The sequence below is a fragment of the Lagopus muta genome, chromosome 4 (assembly GCF_023343835.1).
Source record: "Lagopus muta isolate bLagMut1 chromosome 4, bLagMut1 primary, whole genome shotgun sequence".
NCBI classification, from domain to species: Eukaryota; Metazoa; Chordata; class Aves; order Galliformes; family Phasianidae; genus Lagopus; species Lagopus muta.
This window is the reverse complement of record NC_064436.1, coordinates 49019262-49035276: the sequence shown is the minus strand read 5'-3', so window position 1 is coordinate 49035276 and position 16015 is coordinate 49019262. Positions and strand designations below refer to the sequence as shown.

Below are 16015 nucleotides of genomic sequence, written 5' to 3'. Positions count from 1 at the left end.
CAGCAGCAGCTTTTCCAGATCCTCTGCAAAACCACAGGAAAGGGCTTGCACCCCATCTGCCAAGCAACAAGTGCGACAGGTAAGCTGGTCAGATCTCAGCTCCTCTGCTGCAAGTGCAGAAGCAGGCCAAAATGAAGTCGACTGAAATGGGACAAGAAACTGAGCTCCTGGCCTCCCTATGAAATATGACAGAATATATGTATTTTGGACCACATTTGGATGTGAAGGTTAGATTCCACCAACCTTATAGCTTTGAATTCAATAATTTTAAATTCTCCTTCTCTGGAGATGTTCAAGACCCGCCTGGACCGCCTACTTGTGTGACCTGGTGTAGGGAGCCTGCTTTGGCAGGGAGGTTGGTCTCGAAGATCTTTGGAGGTCCTTCCAACCCCTACGATTCTATGATTCTGTAAATGAGGCTTTTAATAAGAAACTGCTTAACTAAATGAGAAGTCATGCAATCTGAGGTAAGAGCAACCACTGATTTTCTTCTGAGTCTCTGAAACAAGAGACTAGTTTAGCCCCTAACAAAGAGGCCTGCATCTCACAGAAATTAACTCTTCAGCAGAAATACAGCTGTGCAAGCTGAACTCCTTTAGTAGCAGCAGAGATGCCACGAGGTCACAGAAGCAGATGCTGATGTATCTGAAGCACAACTTGAGCTATTGCTGTGTCCACCTGGAGTTTGTTCTTGGCATGGACTTCAAATCTTAAAGCATATGCTGTAGAAGTGTTAAACATATGCTCTGCTTTCAAGTAACTACAAGGCCACATTAATCACAAATATTCCATGCATGTAGCAAGGACAAGATGTTGTGGTTTTATGGTTTTGTGTCAGAAGATAAAATGCCTGGGAGAAACACTCATGTGAAGCAGATAAGCATTAGTGCACATTAGGTTACATGATAGCAAGTTCATCTTTGTGCAGAAAGGAGAACAGATGTACAGTGGCAAGTGATGGCAATAACCCCATCAGAGGCACTAACCCAGCCCTTACAAGGGCTGTTTCAGAACCCCATGGGCTGGATGTGACATGCAGATGAGCCAAGAAGAGCAGCTCACCAGACCACTTTGCAGAGTTAATGGAGTTACTCTGTACAAACAGGAAACATGCACACATAGTTTTGCTTCACGTATAGACCACCAGTTTTCCTGCTTTTGCCTTTCCACTTCTCTCCCCACTTTGATGGGAAGAAGCCTGGTGTAGGGAACCCGCTTTGGCAGGGGGGTTGGACTCGATCTCTGGAGGTCCCTTCCAACCCCTACAATTCTGTGATTCTGTGATTCTGTGAAGCAGGCAAGCAGCAAGGTTTGGGCTTAGCTGCTCATTTGGGTTAGTGCAGAGCAGAACTCCGATACAGCATTCTGGATGAATTAAATACATAAGCTTCACCTTCCTGCAAAGGAGCAAATGCTTTTGACCTTCCCCTACACCCTTTGCCTCTAATTTCTTCTTTGAAACTCAATTGAACGCTGCAAATACCATAAATAGCACACTTGATGCATATGTAAATACTAACAGCATGCACAGCTGCACAATTCTCCAGCCAGAGATCTGGCCACATTCCTGGGAATGGTCATGGCCAGCCCTGGCCCCAGGGATGTATGCATTCCCACTAAAAACTTTCCTCCTGGTCAGCTAGAGACAGGACTGAGGGAAGGCACAGGCTGTTTGCATTTACACAAATTACACCGGGAACTGGGTGTTCCTGACTGTGTTGATCTATGTAGCAAGATGAGTGTCTATGGCGGCTGTGTCCCCGCTGGGGCCACACACTCAGTCCTGCTCCTGTGGTCATTGCACTGCAGTTTCATCAAGGCTCTGGTAGTATCTATGGGCTACTAGATTCTGCAATGTCTAAGCACTGCACTTTCAGCAAAAGTCAAAAGTTCACAATCTGGGGAAGCACACACACTTAAGAGCTCCTTTCAACTGCAAAACCACGCATCTGCTCCAAGGTGACACAAAAAGCTTGATGTGAAATGGTAAACAGGTCAATCATTCCAAATTCAAGCTCCTCCTCACCAGAATTTGACCACATTTGTCAGATAAAATCAGAAGTAGGTACTCTGCTGCACAGCTCTTATTTCCTCCCTTAGCCTAAAAGCATTCATTTTAAGGAGGAATTCCCAGAATACTTATTGATCAAATTAGCCATTACTCCTTTACTAGTTTCCCAGTAGTTCAAAAAATAATCAACTCAAAACTCAACCAGTTACATCAAGCATGAACTAGTTAAACAAAACACTGCTCTCCAAATTATTAAAATCATATGCCTGGGTTTTTCCAATCCTAGGCCAGGCTTTTCCTCTGGAAAAACTCTGCCTGGAAAAAGGGGTCATACACAACCACTGTGCCCCAGCAGGAAATTGCTGCTTACAACCTCTCACAGAATCATAGAACTGTAAGGGCTGGATTCAACTTCATGCTTAGCTGCCTCATGCTCATCAAGCACCTCTTCATGTTCATCTGGAAAGCCATTTGCTACTTGATTCAACAGCAAGTATTATTCCCACATATGATGGGCATAGGTTCTTGAATTTTTGGATTGGACAAAAGTGACTATGACTTCTGCCACAAACACCGCATCTGACAAAGCCAGGTTTCCTATTTGTACCCTCCAGCTCCTCCTCCTGTTCTGCTACTCAACGTGTCACGTTCAAGTCTTTGGTTAGTAAATGTCACTATTCTATTTAGAGTTACCTTAATTGGGAAACTACAGCACATAATCAGGAACTCGTAAACCAGGGCTTTCAGATTCCATCTTTGAATCAGATTCCATCTTAGACCAACTGCAAGCACTCACTATCTTACTAAAGATTGCAAGCATTCAAAACACACCACAGGAAACCATACCTCTGCTATAAAAAGAACACTGAGATCGACCAAGAGTGTCCACATCAGCAGATACACTGGCACCACAGAGGAATGGTACTACCATAAGACACCTCTGATGCATAAAACCCTTTCTCACATGAGAAGGCAAAGTTATAGTGCTTTTTTGCACAAGGAGCTAAAAAAAGCTACGATATGCAAGAGAAAAGAAACTGATTACTTCTCTTGTACTAGAGGATCTGGGACATCCTTACTAACAAACATCATGATAAATATTCATATTTTTATCCAGTACTTATGGTATCTCCTGTCTATGCTGGAAGAAGTTTGAGGCTACATCATCTGAGATATGGAACAAGAAATGCGCAGAAGGAGCTCTCTCTCCACCCCCAGTAGATTCTCAGACATATTAGCACTTATTTAATTCATTAATACAAGATGCAGCAGAAGACTTACTCTCCCCAGCTCACCAGTGGAAAGTCTGTACTGGAACACCAAGTCCTTGGTACCTCGGCTCTGGCACTCTCAGGTCACAATGAAGAAACGAAGAAAGCTGCAAAGCAAAAACATCACATATTACAAGTTTTTGTTTATGACAGAATCAAGGAGAGATTTTCTGCACTCCCCTGCACTCTACACCATGGACCTGTGGTTTCTCTATGCATAGATGCTGAGCATCAGTCAGAAAGTGAATTCAGATGAAGAGGATGGTCTTGAAAAATATATTGGAATTACTGCCACACAGCAATGGAAGTGACATTATCTCCCTATCAGTAGATACTTCAGCAGCAGCAGCAGCAGATGTCAGTCAGGCTATGCTCTAGGATTCAAAGTATTCAACTTTATATTTTCTTCAGATGTGGGGGAAATAAACATGCAAAAGACCGAAAATAGAAATCTCATCTGCTGTACAGCTTCAAAAACATTTTTTAAAAAAGTGAAAGCCAGTCTAAAGTAAGGCAAATCATGTTCCACTTTAAAGAGATTTGTTTTTTCCTGTCCTTGTTCTAAGAGGAATTTAAGAACTATAAATCCCAGTAAGCACCAAGACAGAAGAGATCATTTAAGAGAGATAAAAACATTCTCTTTGAAATTGTGTTATCTGCAAACTTAAGAAATGAATATTTCTATAAACAAGATGAAAAATAATTTTAAGATTTAAAGTTTCTTGAAGAAATCAAGAAATTATACTCAAATAAAACTGTGCTTTAACAACAGCAAAAATCCAAACACCTTCACCAGAGGGCAGGAAGGAAACAGAACAATGCTTGGTGCTCATTAGGCTAATATTCTAACCCAATCTAATGGGCACAGTTGTGGACTTTTGTATCAGGTGATCAGACTTTAGTGTAAGAGAGAGAACACGTATTATGTTAACATCCTCATGCCAGCAAAGACAAGGAACTTGTCATTTCCTTCTGTCTGAGGCTCATGACTTTACATAAAAAGACTTTCTGGGGTAAGCATGAGAACCTCAATCCTCACCACAGACCGGGCATACGGGCTGGTTTATTCCCCATTCATTCTAAGGGTTTTCTTCCTGAGAGAAACAAGTGGATGCATCCATCTGTGCTGATGTGGCTGTTCTTACAATTAATCCTCTTCACCCTGCACATGAAACTTAATTTGCCCTAGATCAAGCCTAGCATAACTGCAACAGAAACAGTGCTTAATTCAATAAAAACCAAACAACTCAAAAAGCATTTTATGTCTGAAACGAGAAAATTTATTTATTTTTACTGAAACTGATGTAGGTTCAGCAGCCAGTTCTGAGATAAAAGTCTGAAATGCCAAATACAGCTCTTGAAGGTGGAAGTAACTGAGCTCTCAAACAGACAGCCAAGGCAGAAGGCTGTAGTTGCCACCTGCAGCCTTGGTTAGGGGCATTTTGCAACACTGGCAGCCTTTGTCAAAATGCAGTAGCTACATATCACTGCCCACAGTGGCTTTGTTCCCTCCCTGCAGAGGACAGGAGATGGAAGGAGTCTGGAACTCAGTACCAGCTCTCACAGGGAAGGTGAGCTTTGCAGTGCCTCTGCAAAGTGCCTGGGAGAACTCTTCCTCACATGAACAGTTATCAGTAGGAAGCTGCAACTGTGAGTTCCGACAAGAGACATCTGACTTTGAATCCAGAGGGATATAATGTTGACAAATTCCTGAAGCAATGCACATCAGCATTTTAGATTTCCAGCTGGGAACTTCCCCATCCCAGCAGTCCTTCCCTTCTCTCCACATCCTGCAGGGCACTTCCACCTCTTCACCCTTGCTTTCACCATATTGCCTACTTTGAAAACTGCCAGGTCTGAAAACAACAATACTGGGATGAAGACAGGACTGGTTTTACAATCTGCTTCCTGCTTATGCATCTTAGTATTTCAAAGAAAACCTTGGACAGCCAACAGTGCAGCAAGCTGCCTTGTAAACCTATGCAAAACAAAATTATTTATTTAGGACTTCATTAAAAGCAGTAAATTGGAAGGCAGATAACATGCAGGCACTGATCACAGAATTGGATTGGATTGGAAGGGACCTCAAGGATCATGAATCTCCAACCCCCTGTCACATGCAGGGCCACCAACCTCCTACATTTAATACTAGACCAGGCTGCCCAGGGCCCCATGCAACCTGGCCTTGAGCACCTCCAGGGTGATCAATCTACTCTCTTCTTCAGAACTGAATTAGTACATAATAAACACCCACAGGCAACAAAGTAGAGACTCTGTTGCAAACGATAAAATAAACAACTGGCAGCTTGAGGTACCAGGTGCAAATTAAGCAGTGTCAATGTGCTCTGCTTCCTTTGTTTGCAGAGATGGAGCGACAGCTATATGTGCTTAAATCAGATGTTCCTGGCTTTCCACAGGACATGGACCTGTGATTGCTCTTCAACCAGCCTCAGAGACCAAGCAACAGGCCCCTGCGCAAATCACAGCATCTCTGCTAGAAGTAATAGAAACAAACAGCAGCCCGGAAGGAAACATTTGGGGAGCTATCAGCCCTGTTGTGATGTTAGCACAAATATTACTTTTGTAGCTCTCTCAAAGCAGTGACATCTACTTAATGACACCTCCCTGTGATTTGCAATATTTGACCCTCAGACCATCTTCCATGCTTTAGAATTGAAGCAGCTAAGAGATTGCATGAGATTTAGGATATTACCTATACACTGATGAGTGAAATGACAGTATGAAGGCAGTAACAGGCACTGTCCTCCAGTTCTCTCTGCACAGACGTGCAGAGTATGCTGGATTCCTGTTACCAGACTGTGAACTGCCTTAAGTTGTCTTTCAAGCAAGGACTGAAGTATCTCACCTACTCCTCTTTTAAACTTTCCACTCTTTCTCCTAGTTTAAAAATAGAAGAATAGAAAGAGTCCAGCATGACATCAATATTTAATAAGTACTGCATGGTCAGCTATTTTAGGGATGAATTATTCTCTCTTTCCTTCTAGAAAGCACACTGTCACACTGTCTGTTTGTAACTAGTCTGCTGGGGGCTCTCAAAAGGAAAAGGAGGCAAGAAGGAGGAGCTGAGTTTTGTTCTGCAGTTTCTAGGAGCATTAGTGTGGAAATAGTTAAACAACAACAAGAAAATACGAATGATGATTTCCTTCAAATATGAAAGCTGCCAGGTGTATTGTCACATTGAGCTTCAGTCTGACACAAGTCAAGGATGCTCACGACATACTGAAGGGTAAAAAGAGTCATTAAACAGGGGTAAGGGAGAAAGCTGCTGTCATTGCCTCAAGAATTTCCTGACGCTTTTAGTATCTTATTCTGCAAAGAAATTGGAGCTTCTTTGACAGCAGGTTTTGCAAACGCACAGAAGGAAGAATCTTACACATTAATTCACTTTATGCCCTAGAGGACCGAAAGGAAGAGAGCATCATTTGGATGACATTTAACCTTCACAAGTTTTAGAAAGTCAGGAAGATGTAGGGGAAGAGTCTCTAACATACCCCATCATGTTTCACTATGTCCATAAACATTTTTTTTCTGCAATTAGTGAACACCAAAATACACATGCCACTATTTATAAATTCTGAAAAGTGCAATCAATGAAGAGCTTCAGCCATCCGCCATCTACAATGAAGTCCTACCTTTTACCTTCCCAGTAAAAAAGTATTCTGGACAACAACCTCCCAGTTCTATCTGCAGGAATTATCAAGGCTTTTTGAAACACAGTCTCTATGTTATGTGCCAGTGCTGTGAGCCAGCTCTCATTCCCATGCTGAGCATCCATCATCACACTCTGGCTCAGGGTACCTGTAACAGAAGGCACAGCATAAAGGGCTCAGAAGCCCCAGAACCAGGACAGGACCAGGACAGGACCAGCTCCTGGAAAGGGCAGAGGTGGGCCAGGATATCCCGTGTCAAGCTTGAACATGGGGATGGGTCTCCTGCCTGCCCACACAGCATGGCAGCCACAAGGCCACCACAGAAGAGACAGCAAGAGGACAGCTTGGTATTCACAAATCACACCCAAGCCTGTCCCCTTTGTTTTTGTGATTCTTTTTATTAAAAATGCTCAAAGTGGAAATTGGAAGGTGTTCTGGTTTTTTTTTCCTCTTTAAGAGTTTTGCACAAACAGAGAAGGAGAAGAAAGGGCAGAGCCAAGAGACTTGCCTTTCAGGCAAAATCTGTATTCTCATTTTGGCAACCTCACTCCAGCCCTTCACAGTCAAATGACGCCTATGCCTCCTGGTTGCCAGCAGTCATTCCCAAACACCAGGGTGTCATTTTGGCCCCTCACTACACAACTTACTGCTTTTCTGTGCTCTGACTTCTCACTGAGCTGTGCTATATCGCAGACAATGAAGCAGCAGAAGAAAACCACTGGGCTTATTCCTGTCAGGATTCCACCTCAGAAGAAGGAATTCATGGATGCCTGCCCTGTGCTCCTCCTGAACACCTCCAGAAGAAATCCACCAGTGGTTTTTCAGCCAGCACGGCGATTTTGTCCATATAGAGACATTCCTTAGGAGCCTCTGTGCCACACGCTGCCTCCCTGCTCCAGAATAAGGCCTCGAACCTCCAGGCAAAGCCCCTGCACACATTCAAGGTGTAATCACGTTTTGCAGACTGATTAACTGGTGGGGTCCCATGTACAAGTCCCAGATTCTGGAATAGGGTTTGCAGCATGCCCAGCATCCCCCAGACAGAAAGAACCTCCCTCCTCCCACTTCCAATCCCCAGGCCCACCCTTTTCCTCCAGCTTTCAGCATCTACAACCATGTCTGCTGTTGAACTTGCAACAACAGCAAAAACAAGAGATGACTATAGAATAGACAAACAGCTGCTATTACAATACTGTTATAGAAAACACCTGGACTGAGGCTGATGGCTCCAGGTTACTATGCCAAAAGCACAGCACGATCCCCAAAGGGTATGTACTGCTCAATACTGACTTGCAGAACAGCCCACAGTGCACTCTCTCCCAGTGGATGGCAACCAAGTCTATGTTCTGCTTGCTTACCCCTCCATGACCCAAGCTTTAAAGTTCACAGAAGCCAAAAGCACAATTCTGCTGCTAATGCTTCACTAGCAGAATAGGTATGCTTTGAAAACGCTCATGCTGGAGGGGTAGAAAATAAGGAGAAAAATTAAGTGAAAAGGAGGAAACCTTAACCAATACTTGTAAACAAAGCAGCCTGGAATTTCTCTTAGAGATCTTTTTCTTAATGGCCCACACAATGGGATGCATCTTACCTAGCTGAACAATTTTCCAAATAAATGTTAGAAAGCAAACCTTACTTTCACATAAGCATCGATTTTTAAGGGAGGAATGGAAAGTCTGAGAATTCATGCCAGTATGTGACAGAGACCAATCAAACATAAGATAAGAGATAGAGCAACTAAAAATGCTAATCCAGAAGCTGCTCATGATAAAAGCGTTTCCAAATGATTCAGCTGCTCACCAGACATACCATACTTGAGGCCAGATCTTATCTGTCACTTGGAGAAAGACCTGAGGGCAATGAGCATTCCAGTCACACACACCTTTCCTGCAGCAATCCACAGCATCACTACTCACGTGATAAACACCCACATCACAGCAGCAGCCAGAGGTGATGAATAATGCAGATCAGTCACTACCACACATCATACCCATGGGAGAAGGAGGCAGCGGTTCAGCCTAAGCCATCCATCCCCTCTAGGGCACAACACACTTTTTTTTTTTCTCTTCCTGTTCTGTACACACACTAACAGACCGAACCCAGCAAAACAGGGAGAGTCGTTGCAGGACACAGGGGATACAAACAAAAATGCAACATTTCCTCTCACAAGATGATGGTAAAATACATCATTTACTCTATTCAGAGCTCCCCAAGCCAGAATTGCCAATTTCCAACAAGGCAGCCCTTTGCTCACAGCTCCCAGGAGATGTACTTTCCCATCGTTAAGACAATCCCACAGAGCATTAGCTAAATCAGGACAAATTCAGATGGAGCCACACTCAGTCTTAACTTGTGACTACCGAACTGCACTGCAATCAGACTGTGTGAGTCAGCTCCTTTTTTTTAAAAAAAAAAAAAAAACAAAAAAACCCACAATAAAAAACCCCCAAAAACCAACAAATGCACTACCACTTGTGCTCCAAGCACCATTACCCTCCTCCTCACATTCTCTGGTACTCTCCAGTTCAAGCAGCATGCAAGAAGATGCTTTATCTCAGAGCATCCTTGTCACTGCCCATACCAGGCAACCTACAGAGCCCAGGGGACCTGGGACGAGGCACTCAGCAGTCCCATTCTGCCCAGCCTCCCAGTCACATTCTGCCTCTCTGTGTCCTGCTTGGTCAGCCTCCACCATTACTGCTGCCCTTCACTTGCTTTTCACATCAGCCATCACACAACACATTTAAGATGCCGTTAGAAGGGTGTCTTTGTCTGCATCTGCATCGTTTCATACCCTTCATTTTATGTTATTTTCATATATTCAGGAAATCTGCGCAAGCAATTTTGCCCAATAGGAGACCATCTTGCATTCATGAAAGATCAGGCAGACTCAGCTCACTTAAACTGAGTGAACTGAAAAAATGCAAAATAAAAGGCTCAGGTCTCTCCAGTTTCAGTCATAATCAATTGCAATGATACTGTTACAAGCCCTCACAAATTTGACTTCACAGCCAGTCAAAAGACAATCAAAAAACCCTTAACTACAACTTCTGCAGTGTGTAGTAATGGAAACCACCACACTGTGTCTGCACACTGGGACCACATTTTCCAAACTCTTGCAGAACTGCTGCTTAGCTGTAACAGGAGATCTCCTCTCCCTTACAAGCACTGGCTACTTCAGTATAGGGATAGGAGAAGGCAGCAACACTATGTTCTTTTCCTGCACCACAAAAGGTCTCATGCAAGCCTATATAGAATTTGGAACAAATCATTTAAATGTACTTAGTGGAATTACGGCAGGACCACTGTTAGGGTAACCATCAGACCTGTCCTATCTCTATTATCTCAAACAGAACAATTGATTTTAATTTAAAAAATAAAATAAGAAACAACAAAATAGTTTTAAGAGGGACATGGAATATGTCTAGCTGAAAAAATTGTGGTTAATAGAAAAATCCCTATTTAGCTTATTACTTTGTCATCTCTGCTGGCCATCTGACTCACCAATTAGAGTTGATGTCTTAAGGAAGTGAAAAGGATGAAGAAAATGCAGCAGCTGCAGACTCAGAATTCTCACCAAGCTAAATATATTTAGATTGATTTTTCTTAGTCAAGACTGCAGGTCGAGTGCTCTGCAGCATTTGCCCAATTCCTCACCTATGATAGGGAGAGCTATCAGTGGTGGAATTGCCTGATGGAAAGGATTCATTTTCATTTTCACCTTCAAAAACCAAATGTCCTCCCACTGCATCACAGGATCTGCTATGAGGCTAATGCCACTAGCTGGTCCACACTAACACACTAATTAGCACTTTTTTCTTTTTTAAAACGCGCTTGAGAAGAGATCCTGCAGCTTCTCCTGAAAAAATAAAATCATTGGCTAATGTAATATTAACAGGAAAACATATTTCTCACAGAAGAGCAGGCAAGAGACACAAAACTATTGGTAACAGAACAGGAGAAACTTGGAGAGCAAACTCCATGGACAAGTGGTGGATGAGAAAAAATTCAATGCTCGTTTGTCCAAGATATTACTCATTACTCATGCATCATACACTTGCATCCTGTTTGGACCAAGCGCTTTCCATTGTTCTCAGTAGCACTTCAGAAGAGTGTTAAGTCTGCCTTTAGGCTTCTAAGTTTATTCCCATAAATGTAGCCAACTTCTATCATGCAACACACAAGTATATTCTTAATTCATTTGAAATAGTAAGTATGATGTTCAAAGAGCTACATGTTGTGGGACTGCATTTGGTCCTTCTACTTAGTTAAAAACAACCTGTCAGTAATGACTTCCGCTGGTGTATGACTCTAGACAGCTAAGAAATACAATACATGCTCACAAGTTAGGATGTGGCAATTATTCATCAGATAAGCAAAAAATTCCAAGATCTTTTTTCTTGTCATTTATTCAAAAAAAAGCATAAATGAGGCTGTTTGCTTGGGAAGCTCTTTCAAAAAACAATCACTTATAATGTGTTTAACAAATGAACAACACTAAGCCTGTAGATTAATTATAATACTATGCTCAGTATTAGGTTCTTTCCAAGTTCTCCATTCTTAAAGTCTTAAGACTCAGAGTTTTCATCAAGAAGACATGTGTGTTTTTAGCTAAAATCACACGTGTGAGGTGGCTATGACTTCATTACAACAGGAAGTTTCTAAATGAACTTCCTCTTGAACTGGAAGTCTTCTCACAGGACACTGCACACACACTGGATGCACAGTGCCAGATGGCTATATTTACACTTCACATCCATACCAAAAAGAGGAACTACAAGAATTAATACCTTGCTGCTATATTGAGTCTACAGTAAAACACTCCGTACACTGCTACAATAATTTACACATTAAAACACAAGAAACACCATGTCAGAACAGACTTGACAGCAGCTATTACCACATGCTCTAAAAAGAACTACATTAAAAAAAATATTAAAATGCACCCAATATTCCCTCACTCTAACCCTAACTCACTTATATTCTTGTTCATCACCAGAAACAATTAAAACCTCATGAAATCCTGCTGTTTTAAATAAGGTCTTAGATCCAAACAATTGCACTGATTTCCCACCTACTGAGTTTTCCTACCCATGCAGAGCCATCCAATCCCATAAGAAACCAAAGAGTATCATATATAACTATAGCATGAACGACCTCACTGTCAATACAGCAAGTCCAAATTAAATTCAGCATAGAATAAGACTGAGCTTTGCTGTTTGTCTTTTTGTTTTTTTTTAATAAAAGACTTTCCTGGATACACACTTCATTCTAGCGCCCACGAATTCACAACACACCCATTTGTGTAGCATCAGGAATGCAAACTATGTTCAGCATCTTGGTTGGAGGTGCTGCAAGGAATCCAGGGTCAAGAGCAGCCACGGGCTGTAAAATTTACTCAAAATGGTTAAGTTAATCAATATACTAAAAAATATGATCGCTTCACCAGAGGCAGAGGGGTCCAACTCAATAAATGAGAATCATTAATAACAAGAAGCATGTGAATAACTCTGTCTTAGACAGAAAAATTTCGGAGCTTTCTGTGTATTGATCCTCTCAGACTAAACTGTGACAAAAGATGCCATGTATTATGAAATTTAAAAAAAGAAGGTGCTCCACAACAAGAAACAAAGTATATAATAAAGCAAATAGGGCTGAAGTACTCATAAGAGTTTGAGGAAGACTTCAGTAAATCAGCTGGAATTAACCACTAATTACACAGAACCTAGAGAGGTCTGTGATCTAAACGAGGTCTTGCTATAACTGAAAAATAAAATTTGGAACTCTTTTGGAACTTCAAACTATTTCTCTCCTGTTGTAGGCGACTCACACATGGCATCTCCAAGATATCTCAGAATCCACTAGAGTCTAAGTGCAGAACAGCAACTCTAGGATTGAAGTCCCTGGCTACAGCATCACTTAGACTTAATAGAGGTGGCTGGAAGCTAAAACATTAGACACTAGATACTTTGAAAGCCTAAAAGGTATCAAGTGAGCACTGACAGCCCCAGCTGAGCCCACAGCAGCCAAAAGGAAAAACTTCCACTGTTCCTAGCTTACCCAAAGAGGAAGTTGGCAGCATTCATAGCCCCTGGGATGAAGCCAGCGGCTCCAAGACTTCCTTTTAAAAAATACACATCTGTGCGTGCATGCCTGTATACGTATGTATAGGTGTACATGGACCTACACACACAGCTAAGAAGTCTGCAAGGCCAACCAACTTTGAACCTTCATTTAAAAACCAGCTTACTCCCATATCAACAAGAACAGTGAAAGTCAGTATTGCTATAAAGCACAATACAAACTTAAGAGCTGGAAATGTCAAACTTCACACAGGCAGAAATTCAACTGAATAAAGAGTCCTGAGCTCAACAATATAAACTCTGGGTATGACTGCCTCAGCTTCAGGAATTATTTCATATACCTTCATCTGCAGAAAGTAAATGTTGCTGTTCAGCAAAGCAAAACGCTTCCTGTAATCATAGTTTCTCATCTATGCTACGTTTAAGCCAACTGTCCCTTCCAGCAGGACCTGGCCTTTGGACGGCTCAGCTGTCTCGCTGCAGTGATGCTGCCAGAACGGTAATCTCTATGGCTCGTCCAAGTCCAAGCACCACTCACCCCAATCGATCTTTGAGTTCTTCCTCTCTTGCTGTCAATTCCTCTCCCCACCCCAGGCAGAAGGCTTCAAAGCAATGGCTGGTCCAGATAAGAGCTGGGTTGTGTTGATGCTCTTTGGTAGGGACAGTGTTATCAACACAGTAATCCAGTAATTTCTTAAGGATCAACTTCCCCACTTCTGCTGGCTCCAGGGCTACCACAGTAAGTCAGATCTGTGCCGGGCAGATCAAAAGCCCTCCTCCTTTTCGAGGGGTTCATTTTTACTTGGGTCCTCAAATCAGTCAGATTGTACAGAAGGCCACAAGAGTGCCACAGACAAGGATCAGGTGTCCACAGTAACTTGAATATGGACAGCCTTTGACAGCTGTTGTCAACAACAGCCTTTAACAACAAATCTGGAGCAGTCTAAAGTGGTATGAATCTATGCTTATAATCCTTTGCCACTTCTTTAAACCTAACTGAAAGATGTCATGTCTAATGCCTGCAGCAGGCCAAGAATACCGTCAGCACTAAGGACTCAGATGACACACGCAGACTCAACAGCAGGCATAACTCATATCCTGGCCAACTTGTGCTCTCATTATTCACTGCTGTTTGAAAATGGAAAGGGGAACCTTCCTTGAAGCTCATAGAAATCCACATACGGGTTCATAGGAATTTCCGACAGGGTTCCAAGACAGTCAGCAAGGATCTAATTTCAGCACAGACAACAGGTCCTCCTCCACTGAAGATCCAGAAAGAAGATGCAGCAGCTGACACAGACAGCACCCACCGTTCGCTCCAAGCTACGTGGAAAGAAGTGACCCCTACAATAATGCAATAATCAAGCAAGTAGGACACGATAACAGCCATACAGGAACAAAGTCACCTCTTACTCACAAATAAGGATGCGACTCACATCCCAACTCTTGCACCAAATCCCCTCTGCAAGCTTAGACAAACCTTCAGGACTTCAGCCAAAGCAGCCTACGTGAGGCAGGCAGGATGAATGAAGAGCACAGTGTCACCTACTACTGTAACACAACTTGCTGTCTGAAATCGTGCTGCTTCTGGCGTGCTTGGCTCCTCATTTACAGGATGAAACAGGGTTGCTGGAAGTCTGCAAAACATCTCCAGAACCTCTGATAAAAAATAAAACACCACGTACATGTTCTCCCCAGTAAACATAAGCTATACGCTTTGTTTTGTATTCTTATGGTTTCCTTCATTTCAAATCAGGGTAAAGTGATTGATAACAAAAAAGCTATGCAGAAAAAGGCTATACAGAAGTTTTTTTTCTTTTCCCTAAATGCAAAGCAGTAATATTGTGTAATTTGTGTGCATCAGTTTAACCTTCCAGAGGATATGAGAAAACAGGTAATAAATACTCACATTTGAGTGGAGCATATAATGTTAGCACAAAGCTAACGTTAAGATTAATCTTAACCAATAGAAAACCCAGGGGTCTTTAAATGGTTTCAAGCAAGAGCATTTTTCTTAAGCAGTCCACTTAGTTGTTCTATTCTGTTTGGTAGAACACAACTATTAACAACGATAAAACTCTTACTGAACAATCTACAAACCAAGGAATAATACATGCCACAGCCCACAGCTGAAGTATATATGGAGCATTCCCTTTCCTACCACAGCCAGTGTTTCAGATAACTGCTACCCAGCTCAGTAGTGGTGAATACCACAATCAATTTCCAACAGCAAGATCTCTCAAGACTGTGCAGTTCTGACCCTCACCACCTTTTGTGTTACAGTTGAGTTGCAAGCAAACACACAGTAAGCTGGTGTAATTTCTAGTTTTAGGAACAGGAAGAACACCTCAAGACTGATCAATTGTTTCCCTTTGCATTTACAGGAAATGGCACTGTGTCCTGCAGAGTATAACCAGACCCTCAAAGGACAGCACCTATGAGAACTAAATAAAACTATGCATACTCATCTACTTAGATGCTTTAGAAAAGCCCGTATAACACTGATGCATTTGCACAAGAGTAAGTTTTGCACGGCTTGAGAGACCTGAGCTCACATCCAACAGCTCTGCTCTCTGCAGAGGCTGCAGCAGCAAACCCAGCTGTGAGAGCTGGCTGTCAGAACAGCTGCCAAATGCAGTGATTGAACTAAACCCGATAGCAGCTACAGCAGTTTTGCACAATACCTTTGTATTCCTGGTGTTTACACTAGAGAAGTATTAATAGCATTACACTGGAGAAGTATTAATAGCATTTATTCTCAAAATCCATTCACATTTTGCAACACGTTCACTTGACAGACTAGTGCAGTACAATGTACATTTGATGCCTACAAAACACAAGGCCAAACTGGTGTCAAAGGTCCTTAAGCTGGTGAATTGCTGTAACTTAGAGTGAATAAAGGAACTGCACCAGGTAATCAACATGAAAATTAGCATATATTTACTTCATCAGAGGAAGACAAACAGGTTCAGCAAAAAA

The 16015-nt window shown here is 42.2% G+C and overlaps 1 protein-coding gene across 10 annotated transcripts in view; it reads right to left on the bottom strand.

Moving 5' to 3' along the window:
• The window catches only part of APBB2 (amyloid beta precursor protein binding family B member 2), a 149306-nt gene that overhangs the window by 102644 nt on the left and 30647 nt on the right, over window positions 1-16015 (bottom strand). For 9 of the 10 annotated variants that reach the window (XM_048941313.1, XM_048941312.1, XM_048941317.1 and 6 more), the window contains exon 3: window positions 3293-3389. The gene's annotated coding sequence lies outside the window, so the exon portion shown is untranslated. The remainder of the gene's footprint in view (window positions 1-3292; window positions 3390-16015) is intronic. The other variant, XM_048941308.1, reaches the window with a different exon arrangement.